This window comes from Eubalaena glacialis, chromosome 2 (assembly GCF_028564815.1).
Source record: "Eubalaena glacialis isolate mEubGla1 chromosome 2, mEubGla1.1.hap2.+ XY, whole genome shotgun sequence".
Taxonomy (NCBI): domain Eukaryota; kingdom Metazoa; phylum Chordata; class Mammalia; order Artiodactyla; family Balaenidae; genus Eubalaena; species Eubalaena glacialis.
In genome coordinates, this window is record NC_083717.1 from 54,336,327 (window position 1) to 54,349,896 (window position 13,570).

At 39.4% G+C, this 13,570-nt stretch overlaps 1 pseudogene; it reads left to right on the forward strand.

Annotated features, from left to right (window-relative positions):
* The first annotated feature begins 12,949 nt into the window (after positions 1-12,949).
* Positions 12,950-13,570, forward strand: LOC133085000 (protein lin-28 homolog A-like; annotated as a pseudogene).

The window sequence follows — 13,570 nt, forward strand, 5'->3', positions numbered from 1 at the left end:
TTATACACATCAGTGTATACATGTCAATCTCAATTGCCCAGTTCATCATACCACCACCCCACCATCCCTGCCGTGGCTTTCCCTCTTTGGTGTCCATAAGTTTCTTCTCTACATCTGTGTCTCAACGTCTGCCTTGTAAACTGGTTCATCTGTACAATTTTTCTAGGTTCCACATACATGCGTTAATATACGATATTTGTTTTTCTCTTTCTGACGTATTTCACTCTATATGACAGTCTCTACATACATCCACGTCTCAACAAATGACCCAATTTCATTCCTTTTTATGGCTGAGTAATATTCCATTGTATATATGTACCACATCTTCTTTATCCATTCATCTGTTGATGGGCATTTAGGTTGCTTCCATAACTTGGCTATTGTAAATAGTGCTGCAATGAACATTGGGGTGCATGTGTCTTTTTGAATTATGGTTTGCTCTGGATATATGCCCAGTAGTGGGATAGCTGGGTCATATGGTAATTCTATTTTTAGTTTTTTAAGGAACATCCATATTGTTCTCTATAGTGGCTGTATCAATTTACATTCCCACCAACAGTGCAAGAGGGTTCCCTTTTCTCCACACCCTCTCCAGCATTTGTTGTCTGTAGATTTTCTGATGATGCCCATTCTAACTGGTGTGAGGTGATACCTCATTGTAGTTTTGATTTGCATTTCTCTAATAATTAGTGATGTTTAGCAGCTTTTCATGTGCTTCTTGGCCATCTGTATGTCTTCTTTGGAGAAATGTCTATTTAGGTCTTCATCCCATTTTTGGATTGGGTGGTTTTGTTTTTTAATATTGAGCTGCATGAGCTGTTTATATATTTTGGAGATTGATCCTTTGTCCGTTGATTCATTGGCAAATATTTTCTCCCATTCTGAGGGTTGTCTTTTTGTCTTGTTTATGGTTTCCTTTGCTGTGCAAAAGCTTTGAAGTTTCATTAGGTCCCATTTGTTTATTTTTGTTTTTATTTCCATTACTCTAGGAGGTGGATCAAAAAAGATCTTGCTGTGATTTTTGTCAAAGAGTGTTCTTCCTATGTTTTCATCTAAGAGATTTATAGTGTCCAGTCTTACATTTAGGTCTCTAATTCATTTTGAGTTTATTTTTGTGTATGGTGTTAGGAAGTGTTCTAATTTCATTCTTTTACATGTAGCTGTCCAGTATTCCCAGCACCACTTATTGAAGAGACTGTCTTTTCTCCATTTATATCCTTGCCTCCTTTGTCATAGATTAGTTGACCATAGGTGCGTGGGTTTAACTGTGGGCTTTCTATCTTGTTCCATTGATCTATGTTTCTGTTTCTGTGCCAGTACCATATTGTCTTGATTACTGTAGCTCTGTAGTATAGTCTGAAGCCAGGGAGTGTGATTCCTCCAGCTCCATTTTTTTCCCTCAAGACTGCTTTGGCTATTTGGGGTCTTTTGTGTCTCCATACAAATTTTAAGATTTTTGGTTCTAGTTCCGTAAAAAATGCCATTGGTAATTTGATAGAGATTGCATTGAATCTGTAGATTGCTTTGGGTAGTATAGTCATTTTCACAATATTGATTCTTCCAATCCATGAATATGGTATATCTCTCCATCTGTTGGTATCATCTTTAATTTCTTTCATCAGTGTCTTATCGTTTTCAGCATACAGGTTTTTGTCTCCCTAGGTAGGTTTATTCCTAAGTATTTTATTCTTTTTGTTGCAATGGTAAATGGGAGTGTTTCCTTAATTTCTCTTTCAGATTTTCCATCATTCGTGTATAGGAATGCAAGAGATTTCTATGCATTAATTTTGTATCCTGCAACTTTACCAAATTCATTGATTAGCACTAGTAGTTTTCTTGTGGCATCTTTAGGATTCTCTATGTATAGTATCATGTCATCTGCAAACAGTGACAGTTTTACTTCTTCTTTTCCAAATTGTATTCCTTTTATTTCTTTTTCTTCTCTGATTGCCATGGCTAGGACTTCCAAAACTCTGGTGAATCATAGTGGTGAGAGTGGACATCCTTGCCTTGTTCCTGATCTTAGAGGAAATGTTTTCAGTTTTTCTCCATTGAGAATGATGTTTACTGTGGGTTTGCCGTATACGGCCTTTATTATGTTGAGGTAGGTTCCCTCTATGCCCACTTTCTGGAGAGTTTTTAGCAGAAATGGATGTTGAATTTTGTCAAAAGCTTTTTCTGCATCTATTGAGATGATCATATGCTTTTTATTCTTCCATTTGTTAATATGGTGTATCACATTGATTGATTTGCATATATTGAAGAATCTTGCATCCATGGGATAAATCCCACTTGATCATGGTGTATGATACTTTTAATGTGTTGTTGGATTCTGCTTGCTAGTATTTTGTTGAGGATTTTTGCATTTATATTCATCAGTGATATTGGTCTGTAATTTTCTTTTTTTGTAGTATCTTTGTCTGGTTTTGGTATCAGGGTGATGGTGGCCTCATAGAATGAGTTTGGGAGTGTTCCTTCCTCTGCAATTTTTTGGAAGAGTTTGAGAAGGATGGGTGTTAGCTCTTCTCTAAATGTTTGATACAATTCACCTGTGAAACCATCTGGTCCTGGACTTTTGTTTGTTGGAAGATTTTTAATCACAGTTTCAATTTCATTACTTGTGATTTGTCTGTTCATATTTTCTATTTCTTCCTGGTTCAGTCTTGGAAGGTTATACCTTTCTAAGAATTTGTCTATTTCTTCCAGGTTGTCCATTTTATTGGCATAGAGTTGCTTGTAGTAGTCTCTTAGGATGCTTTGTATTTCTGTGGTGTCTGTTGTAACTTCTCCTTTTTCATCTCTGATTTTATTGATTTGAGTCCTCTCCCTCTTTTTCTTGATGAGTCTGGCTAATGGCTTATCAATTTTGTTTCTCTTGTCAAAGAACCAGCTTTTAGTTTTATTGATCTTTGTTATTCTTTTCTTTGTTTCTATTTCATTTATTTCTGCTCTGATCTTTTTGATTTATTTCCTTCTGCTAACTTTGCGTTTTGTTTGTTCTTCTTTCTCTAGTTCCTTTAGGTGTAAGGTTAGATTGTTTATTTGAGATTTTTCTTGTTTCTTGAGGTAGGCTTGCATAGCTATAAACTTCCCTCTTAGAACTGCTTTTGGTGTATCCCATAGGTTTTGGATCATCGTGTTTTCATTGTCATTTGTCTCTAGGTATTTTTTGATTTCCTCTATGATTTCTTCAGTGATCTCTTGGTTATTTAGTTATGTATTGTTTAACCTCGATGTGTTTGTGTTTTTTACGTTTTTTCCACTGTAATTCATTTCTAATCTCATAGCATTGTGGTCAGAAAAGATGCTTGATATGATTTCAATTTTCTTAAATTTACTGAAGCTTGATTTGTGACCCAAGATGTGATCTATCCTGGAGAATGTTCCATGTGCACTTGAGAAGAAAGTGTATTCTGCTGTTTTTGGATGGAATGTCCTATAAATATCAATTAAATCTATCTGCTCTATTGTGTCATTTAAAGCTTCTGTTTCCTTATTTATTTTCATTTTGGATGATCTGTCCATTGGTGTAAGTGAGGTGTTAAAGTCCCCCAGTATTATTGTGTTACTGTTGATTTCCTCTTCTATAGCTGTTAGCAGTTGCCTTATGTATTGAGGTGCTCCTATGTCAGGTGCATATATATTTATAATCATTATATCTTCTTCTTGGATTGATCCCTTGATCATTATGTAGTGTCCTTCCTTGTCTCTTGTAACATTCTTTTTTTTTTTAAACATCTTTATTGAAGTATAATTGCTTTACAATGGTGTGTTAGTTTCTGCTTTATAACACAGTGAATCAGTTATACATATACATATGTTCCCATATCTCTTCCCTCTTGCATCTCCCTCCCTCCCACCCTCCCCATCCCACCCCTCTATATGGTCACAAAGCACCGAGCTGATCTCCCTGTGCTATGCGGCTGCTTCCCACTCGCTATCTATTTTACATTTGGTAGTGTATATATGTCCATGACACTCTCTCACCCTGTCACATCTCACCCCTCCCCCTCCCCATATCCTCAAGTCCAATCTCTAGTGGGTCTGTGTCTTTATTCCCATCTTGCCACTATGTTCTTCATGACCTTTTTTTTTTTTCTTAGATTCCATATATATGTGTTAGCATACTGTATTTGTTTTTCTCTTTCTGACTTACTTCACTCTGTATGACAGACTCTAACTCCATCCACCTCATTACAAATACCTCCATTTCATTTCTTTTTATGGCTGAGTAATATTCCATTGTATATATGTGCCACATCTTCTTTATCCATTCATCCGATGATGGACACTTAGGTTGCTTCCACGTCCTGGCTATTGTAAATAGAGCTGCAATGAACATTTTGGTACATGACTCTTTCTGAATTATGGTTTTCTCAGGGTATATGCCCAGTAGTGGGATTGCTGGGTCGTATAGTAGTTCTATTTGTAGTTTTTTAAGGAACCTCCATACTGTTCTCCATATTGGCTGTATCAATTTACATTCCCACCAACAGTGCAAGAGTGTTCCCTTTTCTCCACACCCTCTCCAGCATTTATTGTTTCTAGATTTTTTGATGATGGCCATTCTGACTGGTGTGAGATGATATGTCATTGTAGTTTTGATTTGCATTTCTCCAATGATTAATGATATTGAGCATTCTTTCACGTGTCTGTTGGCAATCTGTATATCTTCTTTGGAGAAATGTCTATTTAGGTCTTCTGCCCATTTTTGAATTGGGTTTTTGCTTTTTTGTTATTGAGCTGCATGAGCTGCTTGTAAATCTTGGAGATTAATCCTTTGTCAGTTGCTTGATTTGCAAATATTTTCTCCCATTCTGAGGGTTGTCTTTTGGTCTTGTTTATGGTTTCCTTTGCTGTGCAAAAGCTTTTAAGTTTCATTAGGTCCCATTTGTTTATTTTTGTTTTTATTTCCATTTCTCTAGGAGGTGGGTCAAAAAGGATCTTGCTGTGATTTATGTCATAGAGTGTTCTGCCTATGTTTTCCTCGAAGAGTTTGATAGTGTATGGCTTTACACTTAGGTCTTTAATCCATTTTGAGTTTATTTTTGTGTATGGTGTCAGGGAGTGTTCTAATTACATACTTTTACATGTACCTGTCCAATTTTCCCAGCACCACTTATTGAAGAGGCTGTCTTTTCTCCACTGTATATGTTTGCCTCCTTTATCAAAGATAAGGTGACCATATGTGTGTGGGCTTATCTCTGGGCTTTCTATCCTGTTCCATTGATCTATATTTCTGTTTTTGTGCCAGTACCAAACTGTCTTGATTACTGTAGCTTTGTAATATAGTCTGAAGTCGGGGAGCCTGATTCCTCCAGCTCCATTTTTCGTTCTCAAGATTGCTTTGGCTATTTGGGGTCTTTTGTGTTTCCATACAAATTGTGACATTTTTTGTTCCAGTTCTGTGAAAAATGCCAGTGGTAGTTTGATAGGGATTGCATTGAATCTGTAGATTGCTTTGGGTAGTTGAGTCATTTTCACAATGTTGATTCTTCCAATCCAAGAACATGGTATATCTCTCCATCTATTTGTATCATCTTTGATTTCTTTCATCACTGTCTTATAATTTTCTGCATACAGGTCTTTTGTCTCCTTAGGTAGGTTTATTCCTAGATATTTTATTCTTTTTGTTGCAATGGGAAATGGGAGTGTTTTCTTACTTTCACTTTCAGATTTTTCATCATTAGTGTATAGGAAAGCAAGAGATTCCTGTGCATTAATTTTGTATCCTGCTACTTTACCAAATTCATTGATTAGCTCTAGTAGTTTTCTGGTGGGATTTTTAGGATTCTCTATGTATGGTATCATGTCATCTGCAAACAGTGACAGCTTTACTTCTTCTTTTCCGATTTGTATTCCTTTTATTTCTTTTTCTTCTCTGATTGCTGTGGCTAAAACTTCCAAAACTATGTTGAATAATAGTGGCGAGAGTGGGCAACCTTGTCTTGTTCCTGATCTTAGTGGAAATGGTTTCATTTTTTCACCATTGAGAATGATGTTGGCTGTGGGTTTGTCATATATAGCCTTTATTATGTTGAGGAAAGTTCCCTCTATGCCTACTTTCTGCAGGGCTTTTATCATAAATGGGTGTTGAATTTTGTCGAAAGCTTTCTCTGCATCTATTGAGATGATCATATGGTTTTTCTCCTTCAATTTGTTAATATGGTGTATCACGTTGATTGATTTACGTATATTGAAGAATCCTTGCATTCCTGGAATAAACCTCACTTGATCATGGTGTATGATCCTTTTAATGTGCTGTTGGATTCTGTTTGCTAGTATTTTGTTGAGGATTTTTGCATCTATGTTCGTCAGTGATATTGGCCTGTAGTTTTCTTTCTTTGTGACATCTTTGTCTGGTTTTGGTATCAGGGTGATGGTGGCCTCATAGAATGAGTTGGGGAGTGTTCCTCCCTCTGCAATATTCTGGAAGAGTTTGAGAAGGATAGGTGTTAGCTCTTCTCTAAATGTTTGATAGAATTCGCCTGTGAAGCCATCTGGTCCTGGGGTTTTGTTTGTTGGAAGATTTTTAATCACAGTTTCAATTTCAGTGCTTGTGAGTGGTCTGTTCATATTTTCTATTTCTTCCTGGTTCAGTCTCGGCAGGTTGTGCATTTCTAAGAATTTGTCCATTTCTTCCAGGTTGTCCATTTTATTGGCATAGAGCTGCTTGTAGTAATCTCTCATGATCGTTTGTATTTCTGCAGTGTCAGTGGTTACTTCTCCTTTTCATTTCTAAGTCTATTGATTTGAGTCTTCTCCCTTTTTTTCTTGATGAGTCTGGCTAATGGTTTATCAATTTTGTTTATCTTCTCAAAGAACCAGCTTTTATTTTTATTGATCTTTGCTACTCTTTCCTTCATTTCTTTTTCATTTATTTCTGATCTGATCTTTATGATTTCTTTCCTTCTGCTAACTTTGGGGTTTTTTTTGTTCTTCTTTCTCTAATTGCTTTAGGTGCAAGGTTAGGTTGTTTATTCAAGATGTTTCCTGTTTCTTGATGTAGACTTGTATTGCTATAAACTTCCCTCTTAGAACTGCTTTTGCTGCGTCCCATAGGTTTTGGGTTGTCGTGTCTCCATTGTCATTTGTTTCTAGGTATTTTTTGATTTCCCCTTTGATTTCTCCAGTGATCACTTCATTATTAAGTAGTGTATTGTGTAGCCTCCATGTGTTTGTGTTTTTTACAGATCTTTTCCTGTAATTGATATCTAGTCTCATAGCGTTGTTGTTGGAAAAGATACTTGATATGATTTCAATTTTCTTAAATTTACCAAGGCTTGATTTGTGACCCAAGATATGATCTATCCTGGAGAATGTTCCATGAGCACTTGAGAAAAATGTGTATTCTGCTGTTTTTGGGTGGAATGTCCTATAAATATCAATTAAGTCCATCTTGTTTAATGTATCATTTAAAGCTTGTGTTTCCTTAATAATTTTCATTTTGGATGATCTGTCCATTGGTGAAAGTGGGGTGTTAAAGTCCCCTACTATGATTGTGTTACTGTTGATTTCCCCTTTTATGGCTGTTAGAATTTGCCTTATGTATTGAGGTGCTCCTATGTTGGTTGCATAAATATTTACAATTGTTATACCTTCCTCTTGGATCGATCCCTTGATCATTATATAGTGTCCTTCTTTGTCTCTTGTAATAGTCTTTATCTTAAAGTCTATTTTGTCTCATATAAGAATTGCTACTCCAGCTTTCTTTTGATTTCCATTTGCATGGAATATCTTTTTCCATCCCTTCACTTTCAATCTGTATGTGTCTCTAGGTCTGAAGTGGGTCTCTTGTAGACAGCATATATATGGGTCTTGTTTTTGTATCCATTCAGCCAGTCTGTGTCTTTTGGTGGGAGCATTTAATCCATTTACATTTAAGGTAATTATCGATATGTATGGTCCTATTCCCATTTTCTTAAATGTTTTGTGTTTGTTATTGTAGGTGTTTTCCTTCTCTTGTGTTTCTTGCCTAGAGAAGTTCCTTTAGCATTTGTTGTAAAGCTGGTTTGGTGGTGCTGAACTCTCTCAGCTTTTGCTTGTCTGTAAAGGTTTTAATTTCTCCATCAAATCTGAATGAGATCCTTGCTGGGTAGAGTAACCTTGGTTGTAGGTTTTTCTCCTTCATCACTTTAATTATATCCTGCCACTCCCTTCTGGCTTGCAGAGTTTCTGCTGAAAGATCAGCTGTTAACCTTATGGGGATTCACCTGTGTGTTATTTGTTGTCTTTCCCTTGCTGCTTTTAATATGTTTTCTTTATATTTAATTTTTGATAGTTTGATTAATATGTGTCTTGGCGTGTTTCTCCTTGGATTTATCCTGTATGGGACTCTCTGTGCTTCCAGGACTTGATTAACTATTTCCTTTCCCATATTAGGGAAGTTTTCAACTATAATCTCTTCAAATATTTTCTCAGTCCCTTTCTTTTTCTCTTCTTTTTCTGGGACCCCTATGATTCGAATGTTGGTGCATTTAATGTTGTCCCAGAGGTCTCTGAGACCGTCCTCAGTTCTTTTCATTCTTTTTTCTTTATTCTGCTCTGCAGTAGTTATTTCCACTATTTTATCTTCCAGGTCACTTATCCGTTCTTCTGCCTCAGTTATTCTGCTATTGATCCTGTCTAGAATATTTTTAATTTCATTTATTGTGTTGTTCATCATTGCTTGGTTCCTCTTTAGTTCTTCTACGTCCTTGTTAAGTGTTTCTTGCATTTTGTCTATTCTATTTCCAAGATTTTGGATCATCTTTACTATCATTATTCTGAATTCTTTTTCAGATAGACTGCCTATTTCCTCTTCATTTGTTAGGTCTGGTGTGTTTTGACCCTGCTCCTTCACCTGCTGTGTGTTTTTTTGTCTTCTCATTTTGCTTATCTTACTGTGTTTAGGGTCTCCTTTTCACAGGCTGCAGGTTCGTAGTTCCCGTTGTTTTTGGTATCTGTCCACAGTTGCTAAGGTTGGTTCAGTGGGTTGTGTAGGCTTCCTGGTGGAGGGGAGCAGTGCCTGTGTTCTGGTGGATGAGGCTGGATCTTGTCTTTCTGGTGGGCTCGTCCACGTCTGGTGGTGTGTTTTGGGGTGTCTGTGGCCTTATTATGATTTTAGGCAGCCTCTCTGCTAATGGATGGGGCTGTGTTCCTGTCTTGCTAGTTGTTTGGCATAGGGTGTCCAGCACTGTAGCTTGCTGGTCGTTGAGTGAAGCTGGGTCTTGATGTTGAGATGGAGATCTCTGAGACATTTTCGCTGTTTGGTATTACGTGGAGCTGGGAGGTGTCTTGTGGACCAGTGTCCTGAAGTTGGCTCTCCCACCTCAGAGGCACAGCCCTGATGCCTGGCTGGAGCACCAAGAGCCTTTCATACACATGGCTCAGAATAAAAGGGAGAAAAAATAGAAAGAAAGAAAGAAAGAAGATAAAATAAAATAAAATAAAGCTATTATAATAAAAAATAAGAAAAAAATTATTAAGAATAAATTTATTAAGAAAAAAATTTTTTTTAATTTTTAAAAATAGATTTATTAATTTTTTATAATAAAAAATAAGAAAAAAATTTATTAAGAAAAACAATTTTTAGTTTTTTTAAATGAAAAATATGAAAAAACTTATTAAAAATTTTTTAAAATTTTTAAAAATAGAAAATAAGGAGAAAATTATTAAAAAAACATTTATTAGGAAAAAAAATTTTTTAATTAAAAAAAAAAAAACAAAAACAAAAAAACGGACGGACCTAACCCTAGGACTAATGGTGAAAGCAAAGCTATACAGACAAAATCTCACCCAGAAGCATACACATATACACTCACAAAAAAAGGAAAAGGGGAAAAATTAATATATCCTGCTCCCAAAGTCCACCTCCTGAATTTGGGATGATTCGTTGTCTATTCAGGTATTCAACAGATGCAGGCACATCAAGTTGCTTGTGGAGTTTTAATCCGCTGCTTCTGAGGCTGCTGGGTGAGATTTCCCTTTCTCTTCTTTGTTCGTACAGCTACCGGGGTTCACCTTTGGATTTGGACCCGCCTCTGAATGTAGGTCGCCTGAGGGCGTCTGTTCCTCGCCCAGACAGAACAGGGTTAAAGGAGCAGCTGCTTCGGGGGCTCTGGCTCACTCAGGCCAGGGGGAGGGAGGGGTACGGATGCAGGGCGAGCCTGCGGCGGCAGAGGCCGGCGTGACGTTGCAGTAGCCTGAGCCGCGCCGTGCGTTCTCCCGGGGAAGTTGTCCCTGGATCACGGGAGCCTGGCAGTGGCGGGCTGCACAGGCTCCCAGGAGGGGCGGTGTGGATAGTGACCTGTGCTCGCACACAGGCTTCTTGGTGGCAGCAGCAGCAGCCTTAGCGTCTCATGCCTGTCTCTGTGGTCCGCGCTGATAACCGCGGCTCGCGCCCGTCTCTGGAGTTCATTTAGGCGGTGCTGTGAATCCCCTCTCCTCGCGCACCGGGAAACAAAGAGGCAAGAAAAAGTCTCTTGCCTCTTCGGCAGCTGCAGACTTTTTCCTGGAATCCCTCCCGGCTAGCTGTGGTGCGCTAACCCCTTCAGGCGGTGTTCACACCGCCAACCCCAGTCCTCTCCCTGCGATCCGACCGAAGCCGGAGCCTCAGATCCCAGCCCCCGCCCGCCCTGGCGGGTGTGCAGACAAGCCTCTCGGGCTGGTGAGTGCTGCTCGGCGCCGATCCTCCGTGCGGGAATCTCTCCGCTTTGCCCTCCGCACCCCTGTGGCTGCGCTCTCCTCCGTGGCTCCGAAGCTTCCCCCCTCTGCCACCCGCAGTCTCCACCCGTGAAGGGGCTCCTAGTGTGTGGAAGCCTTTCCTCCTTCACAGCTCCCTCCCACTGGTGCAGGTCCCGTCCCTATTCTTTTGTCTCTGTTATTTCTTTTTTCTTTTGCCCTACCCAGGTACGTGGGGAGTTTCTTGCCTTTTGGGAGGTCTGATGTCTTCTGCCAGCGTTCAGTGGGTGTTCTGTAGGAGCAGTTCCACGTGTAGATGTATTTCTACTGTATGTGTGGGAAGGAAGGTGATCTCCGCGTCTTACTCTTCCGCCATCTTGCCCAGACCTGCTCTTGTAACATTCTTTATTTTAAAGTCTATTTTATCTGATATGAGTATTGCTACTGCAGCTTTCTTTCGATTTCCATTTGCATGGAATATCTTTTTCCATCCCCTCACTTTCAGTCTGTGTGTGTCTCTAGGTCTGAAGTGGGTGTCTTGTAGACAGCATATATATGGGTCTTGGTTTTTTATCCATTCTTCAAGCCTGTGTCTTTTGGTTGGAGCATTTAATCCATTCACATTTAAGGTAATTATCCATATGTATGTTCCTATTACCATTTTCTTAATTGTTTTGGGTTTGTTTTTGTAGGTCTTTTTCTTCTCTTGTGTTTCCCGCTTAGAGAAGTTCCTTTAGCATTTGTTGTAGAGCTGGTTTTCTGGTGCTGAATTCTCTTAGCTTTTGCTTGTCTGTAAAGCTTTTGATTTATCTGCCAAATCTGAATGAGATCCTTGCCTGGTAGATTAATCTTGGTTGTACGTTCTTCCCTTTCATCATTTAAGTATATCATACCACTCCCTTCTGGCTTGTAGAGTTTCTGCTGAGAAATCAGCTGTCACCCTTATGGGAGTTCCCTTGTATATTATTTGTCATTTTTCCCTTGCTGCTTTCAATAATTTTTCTTTGTCTTTAAGTTTTGCCAATTTGATTACTATGTGTCTCGGCATGTTTCTCCTTGGTTTTATCCTGCCTGGGACTCTCTGCACTTCCTGGACTTGGGTGGCTATTTCCTTTCCCATGTTAGGGAAGTTTTTGACCATAATCTCTTCAAATATTTTCTCTGGTCCTTTCTCTCTCTCTTCTCCTTCTGGGACCCCTATAATGCGAATGTTGTTGCATTTAATGTTGTCCCAGAGGTCTCTTAGGCCGTCTTCATTTCTTTTCATTCTTTTTTCTTTATTCTGTTCTGCAGCAGTGAATTCCACCATTCTGTCTTCCAGGTTACTTATCGTTCTTCTGCCTCAGTTATTCTGCTATTGATTCCTTCTAGTGTAGTTTTCATTTCAGTTATTGTATTGGTCATCTCTGTTTGTTTGTTCTTTAATTCTTCTAGGTCTTTGTTAAACATTTCTTGCATCCTCTCAATCTTTGCCTCCATTCCTTTTCCGAGGTCCTGGATCATCTTCAGTATCATTATTCTGAATTCTTTTTCTGGAATGTTGCCTATCTCCACTTCATTTAGTTGTTTTTCTGGGGTTTTAACTTGTTCCTTCATCTGGTACATATCCCTCTGCCTTTTCATCTTGTCTATTTTTCTGTGAATCAAAACCAGTGGATTATTGGCAATTTCATATGGTTAATCCAATATAATGAACAATTACGTTTTAAATAGTAGTCTGTTTTGGCTTGGAGAATAACCAAATATGCTTTTTAGAAACAATGCCAGTTTTTTTGTTTTATTTTGTTTATTTTTTAGAGCAAGAGTGAAGGTGGTCACTGTCTCCCTTACCAACTGGACACATTTTTTAAAACACAAGTTGAGAAATTTCAAGTTGCCCAAAAATGATTTCCATAATCTTGCTTACTATCATTGAAAAGGAAATAAAACAATCAAAAATGTTGCATATCTATGTTGTACTTGGTGTGGACAGAGCAGAAAAACAGTTCAATCACAGTCTTACCCCAAGAGGCTTGAAGTTCTATTTAAAGTTTTTTAAAGTATACTTATGAAAAGATGATGAAAATGCAAGGCCTTAAACAACTGTCAAATAAATAATAAAGAGAAGAAGCACTGCCACAGTCCAGAAAAAGAAAGCAAGCCAAAAACAGCCGTGAGCCCCCCCACCGCTATTGTGCTGGGGAAGATGTAGCAGCCTATTCTCCGAGCCACCCCTTTGCCTCCGGACTTCTCTGGGGCCAGTAGCTGCCTGACCAGGGGCCCGGGGCCTCGGGCTCTGCCAACTACCATGGGCTCCGTGTCAAACCAGCAGTTTGCAGGTGGCTGTGCCAAGGGGCCAGAGGAGGCGCCAGAGTCCATGGCCGGGGCCACCGAGGAGCCGCAGCTGCTTTCATGGTGCCTGCACATGTAAGTGGTTCAACGTGTGCATGGGATTCAGCTTCCTAGCCATGACCGCCCGCCCCAGGGTCGCACTCGACCCCCCAGTGGATGTCTTTGTGCACCAGAGTAAGCTGCACATGGAGGGCTTCCGGAGCCTGAAGGAGGGTGAGGCCGTGGAGTTCACCTTTAAGAAGTCTGCCAAGGGCCTGGAATCTATCCAAGTCACCAGCCCTGGTGCGGTGTCCTGTATTGGGAGCAAGAGGTGGCCCAAAGGGAAGAACATTTAGAAACGCAGATCAAAGGGAGATATATGTGCTACAACTGTGGAGGTCTAGACCATCATGCCAAGGAATGCAAATGGCCACCCCAGCCCAAGAAGTGCCACTTCTGCCAGAGCATCAACCGTATGGTAGCCTCGTGTCCACTGAAGGCCCAGCAAGCTCCCAGCTCACAGGGAAAGCCAGCCTACTTTTGGGAGGAGAAAGAAGAGATCCATAGTCCTGCCATGCTCCCAGAGGCCCAGAATTGA